The sequence below is a fragment of the Hemitrygon akajei genome, chromosome 4 (assembly GCF_048418815.1).
Source record: "Hemitrygon akajei chromosome 4, sHemAka1.3, whole genome shotgun sequence".
Taxonomy (NCBI): Eukaryota; Metazoa; Chordata; class Chondrichthyes; order Myliobatiformes; family Dasyatidae; genus Hemitrygon; species Hemitrygon akajei.
The window spans coordinates 169,763,151-169,775,354 of record NC_133127.1 but is presented as its reverse complement, the minus strand read 5'-3'; positions in this window follow the sequence as shown (position 1 = coordinate 169,775,354).

The window sequence follows — 12,204 nt, the reverse complement described above, 5'->3', positions numbered from 1 at the left end:
CCAAAGAAACTTCCTCACACATTTACTTAACTCTTGATAAAACTTCTGCAGTAATTGTATTTGTAGTGTTTGGAATAAATATTGTAACCTAGGGAATATATTCATTTTTACAGCATTGACTCTACCTACTAATGTTATTGGTAACATCATCCATTTATCAAGATCCTCTTGAATTTTTTTCAATAATGGCAAATAATTTAATTTATATAAATTCTTTATATCGTTGTCAACTCTTACACCTAAATACTTTATACCATTTATCGGCCATCTAAATTGAGTTATTAATCGACATTGACTATAATCTCCTTTAGTAAGGGGTAGAATTTCACTTTTATCCCTATTTATTTTGTACCCTGATATTTTCCCATATTCTTCCAAATCTAGACGATAATTTATGCAACTAATGCAATGGGTTAGTTAGATAAAGCAGAACACCATCAGCAAATAAGTTAATCTTATATTCCTCCTGATTAACTCTGAAACCCATAATATCTGAGTCAGTTCTAATTAATTCAGCTAATGGTTCTATTGCCAACACAAATAAAGCAGGTGATAATGGACAACCTTCTCTGGTTGACCTTGTTAACTGAAATGATGCTGAAATTTGGCCATTTGTCACCACTTTAGCTTTGGGATTAGTATTTAAGGTTTTAATCCATTTTATAAAAGATACTCCTAATCCATATTTTTCCAGTACCTTAAATAAAAAATCCCATTCCAATCGATCAAATGCTTTTTCTGCATCCAAAGCAACTGCCACACTCATTTCTTCCCTCCTTTGTGCCAGATGAATTATGCTGAGTAACCAAGTTACATTATCTGCCGATTGTCTATTTTTAATAAATCCTGTTTGGTCCATATGTATTAATTTTGGTAAGTATTTAGATAATCTATTAGATAAAATCTCTGCTAATATTTTATAGTCCGTGTTCAACAAAGAAATAGGTCTATATGATGTTGGCTTTAAAAGATCTCTGTCTTTTTTTGGCAATACTATTAAAATAGCTGTCAAAAAAGATTCTGGAAGTTTATGCGTTCTTTCTGCTTTGTGTATTAGCTCCATAAAAGGAGGAATTAATAAATCTTTAAACTTTTTGTAAAATTCGAGCAGAAAGCCATCTTCTCATGGAGATTTATTACTCTGAAGTTATCCTAGAGCTTCTTCAACCTCTTTTAATGTAAAAGGCACATCTAATCCCTTCTGTTCTTCCGAATTCAATTTTGGGAGAGTTATTTGTGATAAAAACATTTCTATTTCAACAATATAATTTTGTGATTCTGATTGATACAGTTCAGAATAAAAATTTTTTAGAAGTTTCATTGATTTCTAAAGGTTTATAAGTAATTTTATTTACACTTATTCTAACAGGTTCTTGATGTGCCTCATAACGACCTTCTCGAAACACTTCATGATGATGGATGTGAGTGCAATGGGACGGTAGTCATTGAGGCATGACACTGAAGACTTCTTTAGCACAGGGACGATGGTGGTGGCCTTGAAGCACATTGGAATGATGCCGCTGCTCTGAGAGATGTTGAAGAGGTCAGTGAGAACATCTGCTAGCTGGTCTGCACATCCTCTGTGCACTCTGCCAGTAATATTGTCTAGTCCAGCAGACTTCTGTGGGTTGACCCTGCATAGAGTTTTCCTCAAATCAGCATGGTAAGACACAGCACCTGGTCATTTGGAGAAGGGCTCGTTTTCCTCACCACCACATCATTTTCTGTCTTAAATCGAGCATAGAAGTTGTTCAGCGCATCTGGGCTTATTAAGCCTCAGCATTATCTTCTTGATTTTCTATTCTATTTTCTTGAATGAAATGCCCACATTGCATGAGCCTTCTTTACCACAGACTCAAACTGTAAATTAACATTCTGGGAGTTTTGCATGAGGACTCCTACGTCCCTCTGCATCTCTGCTGTTTGAATCTTCTCCCCGTCTGTTATAGTCTGCCCTATTGTTTCTTTTACATTTCCCAACACTCTATTCCATCTGGACAAATTAGGTGTGTTGATGAGACCTCAAATGGCATCTGAGGAAATTGAGTGTGGTAATTACAAAGGAGGGGGATGAAGACTTTTTCAGACTCACAATTTTGGTTTTAATTTTTAGTAAATAGTTGAGAAATTTTGGAATTTTTCTCTTGATTTTATATGATGCACAATGTTCTGTAGATTAGCACAATAAATTCTACTTCAAAATATTTAGAAAATGACATGAAAATACTGTACAACACGCACAAAATGCTGGTGGAACACAGCAGGCCAGGCAGCATCTATAAGGAGAAGCACTGTTGACGTTTCGGGCCGAGACCCTTCGTCAGGACTAACTGAAAGGAAAGATAGTAAGAGATTTGAAAGTAGTGGGGGGAGGGGGAAATGCGAAATGATAGGAGAAGACTCCGGAGGGGGTGGGATGAAGCTAAGAGCTGGAAAGGTGATTCAGCTACCCTGAAAGCTCATCCTTAATGATGGACTCTAACATTCTGTCAACCACTGAAGAATGCTAACTGACCGATAATTTCTTTTCCTTTATCTCTTCTGAAGAGTAAAGTGACAATATTCCAGTCCTTCAGAGCCGTTCCAGAATCTGATTCTTGAAAGATCATTACTGAAGCCTCCTCAATCTGTTCAGATACCTCGTTCGGATCACTGGGGTGTAGTCCAACTGATCTAGATGACTTATCTACCTTCGACATTTCAGCTTCTCATTGGCAACAGTTATTACACTCACTTCTCACCCTCGCTGGCAAAACTCTTATTCAGTTTATTCACCATTCCCTTTTTCCCATTCTGATTATTGTGATCAAATACCTTTTAATATTGCCAAAAAACATTTTACTTACCTTGCTATCAAAGTTACTAAAAATTGTAAAGATCTACCGGTATATCAGTATAATTTCTCCCCTTTAGTTGAATATACTCAACAGGCGCTTTCTAAATGGTCACCTATGTCGATGTCATTGATAGGTCGAATAAATGCTATAAAAATAGTTATTCTACTGAAATTTTTATATATATTTCAAGCAGTTCCCTCTTTTGTTCCAAAAATTTTTTTTGATAAAATAGATTCTCTGATTTTGTCTTATGTTTGGAATAATAAAAGCTCTAGAGTGAATAAACTTTTATTGCAAAAATCAAAAAAAGATGGAGGACTGCCTTTACCAAACTTTAGATTTTATTCATGGACAATTAATATTCATTATATTACTTTTTGGATTTATGATATAGACGATCAAGATCACCCTTCATGGTTACAGTTGGAGGAAAATTCAGTAGTGGGGTTTTCGTTAGCTTCTTTATTAGGAGCTCCCCTTCCGTTTTCGCTCTCCAGAATAGGTAGACAAGCTCTCAACCCTATTGTTAAACATACTTTAAAAATTTGGTTTCAGTTTCGTAGATTTTTTGAATTAAATGATTTTCTACTTTCTAGTAATATTTATTCTAATTTCTTTTTTAAACCATCAACTTTGGATAAGGCGTTTTTAACATGGAAAATTAAGGGAATAAAAACTATTTTAGATTTGTTATTACAGGACTGTTTAATGTCCTTTTCACAGTTAGTGGATAAATATGATATCTCTAATACACATTTTTTCAGGTATTTACAAGTTAGGAATTTTTAATGTGATTTTTTACCGAATTACTCCTCGGTCTGCTCTTTAAATTTGGCTTATGCTATTTTTCAGTTTAAACCTTTTCAAAAATGATTAATAGCTATCATTTATAAACAGTTAATGAATGCTCGCATGTCGCCTAATGATAGGGTTCAACGCATCTGGGAAGTAGAACTTAAACATTCACTTTCAGACAACCAATGGAGTAAAATTTATTATTTAGTCAATAATTCATCCATCTGCGCACGCTATATCTTAATTCAGTTTAAGTTAGTACATAGGACCTATATGTCTAAAGATAAATTGGCACATATTTTTCCTAATATAAGCCCTATTTGTGACCGATGTAACGCAGAAGTGGCTACTCTAACTCATATGTTTTGGTCCTGTGTAAGCTTAAACAATTTTTGGAAGGATGTGTTTGGAATATTATCTAAAGTTTTAGATGTGGATGTTCAACCTAATCCACTTACAGCAATTTTTGGGATTATTCCAGAGGAAGCAAGCAAAGTGTCTGCTTCCGCTCAACATGTGATAGCTTTTTCAACTTTACTGGCTAGGAGAGCTATTTTGCTACATTGGAAAGAAATCTAACCCGCCTATTGTTTTCTATTGGCTCTCCTCCATTATGTCATGTCTAAGCTTGGAGAGAATTAGAAGCAGGACATTTGATACATCCTTTAATTTTGAACAAGTCTGGGCACCCTTTATTCAATATTTTCACGATTTAATTAATTTTTATTTATTTATTTTTCTTCATTCTCTTTGAGGAAAATCCTTATCCGTGTAGGTTCGGAGATGACTGGATGTTTTTTTTTTCTCTCTTTTAAAATTTTTTTTATCCTGAATTGGACTGCCCAATCTTTCTTTTTCTTTCTTTTTTGTTTGTTTCAGTTTAGTTAGTAGGGTTAGTAGGGTTCTGCCCGCACCTGCCCAGGGTTTCGCGTCTTGCCCAGGCCTCTGTTCCTGCCTGTAAGGCAGCCCTGCCCAGGAGTTATGCGCCCACCTCAGGGGGCTCTTCTGCCCTCCCTGAACTCTGGGACCCACCTGCCCTGCCCCCCACGAATTCTGGGATCCTCCTGCCCTGACCCCGCCCGAACGCTGGGATCCTCCTGCCCTGACCCCGCCCGAACGCTGGGATCCTCCTGCCCTGACCCCGCCCGAACGCTGGGATCCTCCTGCCCTGACCACCCCCGAATTCTGGGATCCTCCTGCCCTGTCCACCCTAAACGCTGAGATCCTACTGCCCTGACCCCCCCACGGAACTCTGGGATCCTCCTGCCCCGACCCCACCACGGAATGTTGGGATCCTCCTGCCCTGACCCCCCCCCCCCCACCGAACGCTGGGCTCCTCCTGTCCTGACCCCCCCCCCCACGGAACTCTGGGATCCTCCTGCCCTGACCCCCCCACGGAATGCTGGGAACCTCCTGCCCTGACCCCCCCACGGAATGCTGGGATCCTCCTGCCCTGACCCCGCCCCCGAACGCTGGGATCCTCCTGCCCTGACCCCCCCCGAACGCTGGGATCCTCCTGCCCTGACCCCGCCCGAACGCTGGGATCCTCTTGCCCTGTCCACCCCCGAATTCTGGGATCCTCCTGCCCTGACCCCCCCGAACGCTGGGATCCCCCTGCCCTGACCCCCCCGAACACTGGGATCCTCCTGCCCTGACCCCGCCCGAACGCTGGGATCCTCCTGCCCTGTCCACCCCCGAATTCTGGGATCCTCCTGCCCTGTCCACCCCCGAATTCTGGGATCCTCCTGCCCTGACCTCCCCACGGAACTCTGGGATCCTCCTGCCCCGACCCCACCACGGAACATTGGGATCCTCCTGCCCTGACCCCCCCCACGAATGCTGGGATCCTCCTGCCCTGACCCCCCCCCCCCGAACGCTGAGATCCTCCTTCCCTGACCCCCCCCCCCCACGGAACTCTGGGATCCTCCTGCCCTGACCCCCCCCCACCAAACGCTGGGATCCTCCTGCCCTGACCCCCCCCCACGGAACTCTGGGAACCTCCTGCCCTGACCCCCCCACGGAATGCTGGGAACCTCCTGCCCTGACCCCCCCACGGAATGCTGGGATCCTCCTGCCCCGACCCCCCCACCAAACGCTGGGATCCTCCTGCCCTGACCCCCCCCGAACGCTGGGATCCTCCTGCCCTGACCCCCCCACGGAATGCTGGGATCCTCCTGCCCTGACCCCACCAAACGCTGGGATCCTCCTGCCCTGACCCCCCCGAACGCTGGGATCCTCCTGCCCTGACCCCCCCAAACGCTGGGATCCTCCTGCCCTGACCCCCCCGAACGCTGGGATCCTCCTGCCCTGACCCCCCCCCCCCCGAATTCTGGGATCCTCCTGCCCTGACCCCCCCCCTGAACACTGGGATCCTCCTGCCCTGACCCCCCCCCCCCCGAACGCTGGGATCCTCCTGCCCTGACCCCTCCCCCCGAACGCTGGGATTCTCCTGCCCTGACCCCCCCCACCAAATGCTGGGATCCTCCTGCCCTGACCCCCCCCACCAAATGCTGGGATCCTCCTGCCCTGACCCCCCCGAATGCTGGGATCCTCCTGCCCTGACCCCCCCCACCAAATGCTGGGATCCTCCTGCCCTGACCCCCCCCACCAAATGCTGGGATCCTCCTGCCCTGACCCCCCCCCCCCCCGAACGCTGGGATCCTCCTGCCCTGACCCCCCCACAACGCTGGGATCCTCCTGCCCTGACCCCCCCACAATGCTGGGATCCTCCTGCCCTGACCCCTCCCCCCGAACGCTGGGATCCTCCTGCCCTGACCCCCCCCCCCGGAACGCTGGGATCCCCCTGCCCTGACCCCCCCCCCGAACGCTGGGATCCTCCTGCCCTGACCCCCCCACGGAACGCTGGGATCCCCCTGCCCTGACCCCCCCACGGAACGCTGGGATCCTCCTGCCCTGACCCCCCCACGGAACGCTGGGATCCTCCTGCCCTGACCCCCCCACGGAACGCTGGGATCCCCCTGCCCTGACCCCCCCCACGGAACGCTGGGATCCTCCTGCCCTGACCCCCCCCGAATGCTGGGATCCTCCTGCCCTGATCCCCCCCCCCGAACGCTGGGATCCTCCTGCCCTGACCCCCCCCCCCACGGAACTCTGGGATCCTCCTGCCCCGACCCCACCACGGAACGTTGGGATCCTCCTGCCCTGACCCCCCCCCCCCGAACGCTGAGATCCTCCTGCCCCGACCCCCCCACTGAACTCTGGGATCCTCCTGCCCTGACCCCCCCCACGGAATGCTGGGAACCTCCTGCCCTGACCCCCCCACGGAATGCTGGGATCCTCCTGCCCCGACCCCCCCACCAAACGCTGGGATCCTCCTGCCCTGACCCCCCCGAACGCTGGGATCCTCCTGCCCTGACCCCCCCCCCCCGAATTCTGGGATCCTCCTGCCCTGACCCCCCCCCCCGAATTCTGGGATCCTCCTGCCCTGACCCCCCCCCCCTGAATGCTGGGATCCTCCTGCCCTGACCCCCCCCCCCCGAACGCTGGGATCCTCCTGCCCTGACCCCCGCCCCACCGAAAGCTGGGATCCTCCTGCCCTGACCCCACCCCCCCGAGTTCTGGGATCTTCCTGCCCTGACCCTCCCCTGAACGCTGGGATCCTCCTGCCCTGACCCCCCCCCCCGAATTCTGGGATCCTCCTGCCCTGACCCCCCCCAAATGCTGGGATCCTCCTGCCCTGACCCCCCCACGAATGCTGGGATCCTCCTGCCCTGACCCCCCCCCGAATGCTGGGATCCTCCTGCCCTGACCCCCCCACCGAATTCTGGGATCCTCCTGCCCTGACTCCCCCACGGAACGCTGGGATCCTCCTGTCCTGACCCCCCCCCCCCCCGAACGCTGGGATCCTCCTGCCCTGACCCCCCCGAATTCTGGGTTCCTCCTGCCCTGACCCCCCCTGAATTCTGGGATCCTCCTGCCCTGACCCCCCCGAATTCTGGGTTCCTCCTGCCCTGACCCCCCGAACGCTGGGATCCTCCTGCCCTGACCCCCCCACGGAACGCTGGGATCCTCCTGCCCTGACCCCCCCGAACGCTTGGATCCTCCTGCCCTGACTCCCCCACGGAACGCTGGGATCCTCCTGCCCTGACCCCCCCCAAATGCTGGGATCCTCCTGCCCTGACCCCCCCACGAATGCTGGGATCCTCCTGCCCTGACCCCCGCCCCACCGAAAGCTGGGATCCTCCTGCCCTGACCCCCACCCCCCCGAGTTCTGGGATCTTCCTGCCCTGACCCTCCCCTGAACGCTGGGATCCTCCTGCCCTGACCCCCCCCCCCGAATTCTGGGATCCTCCTGCCCTGACCCCCCCAAATGCTGGGATCCTCCTGCCCTGACCCCCCCACGAATGCTGGGATCCTCCTGCCCTGACCCCCCCCCGAATGCTGGGATCCTCCTGCCCTGACCCCCCCACCGAATTCTGGGATCCTCCTGCCCTGACTCCCCCACGGAACGCTGGGATCCTCCTGTCCTGACCCCCCCCCCCCCGAACGCTGGGATCCTCCTGCCCTGACCCCCCCCGAATTCTGGGTTCCTCCTGCCCTGACCCCCCCTGAATTCTGGGATCCTCCTGCCCTGACCCCCCCGAATTCTGGGTTCCTCCTGCCCTGACCCCCCGAACGCTGGGATCCTCCTGCCCTGACCCCCCCACGGAACGCTGGGATCCTCCTGCCCTGACCCCCCCGAACGCTTGGATCCTCCTGCCCTGACTCCCCCACGGAACGCTGGGATCCTCCTGCCCTGACCCCCCCCAAACGCTGGGATCCTCCTGCCCTGACCCCCCCACGAATGCTGGGATCCTCCTGCCCTGACCCCCCCACGAATGCTGGGATCCTCCTGCCCTGACCCCCCCCCCCCCCGCACGCTGGGATCCTCCTGCCCTGACCCCCCCACGGAACTCTGGGATCCTCCTGCCCTGACCCCCCCACGGAACGCTGGGATCCTCCTGCCCTGACCCCCCCACGGAACGCTGGGATCCTCCTGCCCTGACCCCCCCACGGAACTCTGGGATCCTCCTGCCCTGACCCCCCCACGGAACACTGGGATCCTCCTGCCCTGACCCCCCCGAACGCTGGGACCCTCCTGCCCTGAGCCCCCCCCGCACGCTGGGATCCTCCTGCCCTGACCCCCCCACGGAATGCTGGGACCCTCCTGCCCTGAGCCCGCCCAAACACTGGGATCCAGCCCCGCCTGCATTAGCCCTGCATGCCATGGCATCCCCATCCTATCCTACCCCTAGTACTTCAGTGCCTGCGTTCTGCCTTTGGGACCATTCCATGTCCGTCTGTGATATGATAGTACAGGTAGGAAGGCAGAGGTGGTGGCGTGGCTCCGTTGGTTGGTAAAAAATGAAATCAAATCATTAGATAGAGGTGACAGAGGGTCAAAAGGTGTTGAATCATTGTGAATAGAGCTAAGGAGCTGCAGTGGTAAATAGGCCCCTATAGGAGTTATATACAGACCTCCCAAACAATAGTGATCTGCAAATTACAATGGGAAATAGAAAATGCATGCCAAAAGGACAATGTTACAATAGTCATGGGGGACTTCAATATGCAGGTAGATTGGGAAAATCAGGTTGGTGCTGGATTCCAGGAGGAGGAATTTCTAGAATACCAACGAGATGGTCTTTTAGAGCAGCTCATGGATAACATGGATAGCTCGGGGATCAGCTGTTCTGGATTGTGTGTTGTGCGATGAACAGGAATTGATTAGAGAGCTTAAGGTAAAAGAACCCTAAAGGGAAAATGATAATATGATCAAATTCACCCTGAAATTTGAGAAGGAGAAGCTGTAGTTAGATTTATCAGTATTATAGTGTAGTAAAGGGAATTACAGAGGCATGAGAGAGGAGTTGGCTGGAATTGATTGGAAAAGAACACTGGCAGGGATGATGGCAGAGCAGCAATGGCTGGAATTTATGAAAGCAATTTGAAAGGCACAGGATATATACATCCCAAAGAGGAAGAAGTATTCTAAAGGAAAGATGCCACAACCTGGCTAACAAGAGAAGCCAAAGACAGGGCTTCTAATAGAGTAAAAATTAGTGGGAAGTTGGAGGATTGGGAAGCTTTTAAAATCCAACAGAAGGCAACTAAAAACATTAAGAAGATAAAGATGGAATATGAAAATAAGCTAGCCAATAATTTTAAAGAGGATACCAAAAGTTTCTTCAGATTCATTAAGTGTAAAAGAGAGGCAAGAGTGGATATCAGACTGCTGGAAAACAATGCTGGAGAGGTAGTAATGGAGGACAAGGAAAAGGTGAGCAAATTGAAGAAGTATTTTGCATCAGTCTTCACTGGAAGACACCAGCAGTATGGTAGAAGTCCCAGGAGTCAGGGTGCATGAAATGTGTACAGTAACCATTACTATGGAGAAGGTTCTTAGGAAATTGCAAGGTCTGAAGGTAGATAAGTCACCTGGAACAGATGGTGTACACCCCAGGGCTGAAGATATAATGGAGGCAGTGGCAATGATATTTCAGAATTGCTGGATTCTGGAATGTTCTGGAAGACTGGAAAATTGCAAATGTCACTCCACTCTTCAAGAAGGAAGAGAGACAAAAGAAACTATTGAGACCAGTTGGTCTGACCTCAGTGGCTGGAAATGTGTTGGAGTTGATTAAGGATGTAGTTTCAGAGTACTTAGAGGCACATGATAAAATAGGCTGTAGTCAGCATGGTGTCATCAGGGGAATTCTTTGAAAACATGACAAGTAGGATAGACAAAGGAGAATCGGTTGATGTTGTGTAAGTTGGATTTTCAGAAGGTCTTACAAGGTGCCACACATGAGGCTGCTTAACAAGCTATGAACCCATGGTATTACAGGAAATATTCTAGCATGGATAGAGCCTTGGCTGATTGGCAGGAAGCAAATAGTGGGAATATAGGGAGCCTTTTCAGCTTAGTTGCCAATGACTAGTAATGTTTCACAGGGAGTTGTGTGGGGACCGATTCTTTTTACATTATATGTCAATGATTTGGATGATGGATTTGTTGCAAAGATTGCAGACAATATGAAGATAGGTGGGGTAAGTAGAAAGGCTACAGGAGGACTTAGACAATTAGGAGAATGGGCAAATAAATGGCAGATGGAATACAGTGTTGGGAAGTGTATGGTCATGTACTTTGATAGAAGAAATTAAAGGGTTGACTATTTTCCAAATGGAGAGAAAATAACAAAAATCTGAGGTGCAATGGGACTTGGATGTCCTCATGCATGATTCCCTAAAGGTTAATTTGCAGGTTGAGTCTGTGTTGTGGAAGACAAATGTGATGTTAGCATTCATTTTAAGAGGACTAGAATGTACAAACGTTTGTAAAAGCAAGAATGTAATATTGAGACTTTATAAAGCACTGGTGAGGCCTCACTTGGGAGTATTATGAACCATTTTGAGCCCTTTATCTTAGAAAGGATGTGCTGAAACTGGAGAGGGTTCAAAGGCAGTACATGAAAATGATTCAAGGATTAAACGGCTTTTCATATGAATGTGGTTTGTTCTGGGCCAGTATTCACTGGAAGTCAGAAGAATGAGGGGTGACTTAATTGAAACCTATTGAATAGTGAAAAGCCTTGATAGAGTAGATGAGGAGAGGATGTTTCCTACAGTGGTAGAGTCTAAGACAGGAGGACAGCCTCAGAATAGAGGGGCATTCTTTTAGAACAGAGATGAGGAAGAATTTATTTAGCCAGAGAATGGTGAATCTGTGAAACTCGATGCCACAGGCAGCTGTGAAGGCCATCTTATATTTAAGGCAGATATTGATAGATTCTTGATTGGTCAGGGCATGAAAGGATAAGGGGAGAAGGCAAGAGATTGGGGCTAAAGGAAAAATGGATCAGCCATGATGAAATGGCAGAGCAGACTCAATGGGCCAAATGGCCTAATTCTGCTCCCATATCTTATGGTCTTACGGAGAATTTTGTGCTGGACATGGAGGCTAGTGGGGTGGTAGGTGCTCTCAAATTTACTTGGTCCATTTTTAACAGTCCCCTCCCCTTTCTTGACCTCTCTGTCTGTATCTCTGAACTAATGAGATGTCCTCATTCTTCAAAGTAAAAGGCTTTCCTTCCTCCAGCATCAACACTACCCTCAACTGCATTTCTTTCATTTCACACACGTCTGCCCTCACCCCATCCTCCCACTGCCACACCAGTAATAGGGTTCCTCTTGTCCTCACGTACAACCCCCACTAGCTTCTGTGTCCAGCACATAATTCTCTGTAACTTCTGCCATCTCCAATGCGATCCCACCATGAAGCACACAATTTCCTCCCTCCACTTCCCACTTTTCACAGGGATCACTCCTTACTTGACTCCCTTGTCCATTAGGACCCACAGAGTTCCTTCAGTGTTCTGTGTATTGTAGAGTAATAGAACACTACAGCACAGAAACAAGGCCTTCAGCCCATCTAGTCCATGCCAAATATTGTTCTGCCTAGTCCCATCAATTCACAAAGGGATCATAGCCATCCATATCCCTCCCATCCATGTATTTATCCAAGTTTCTCTTGTAATCTAACCCATATCCACCACTTCTGCTGGCACTTCAT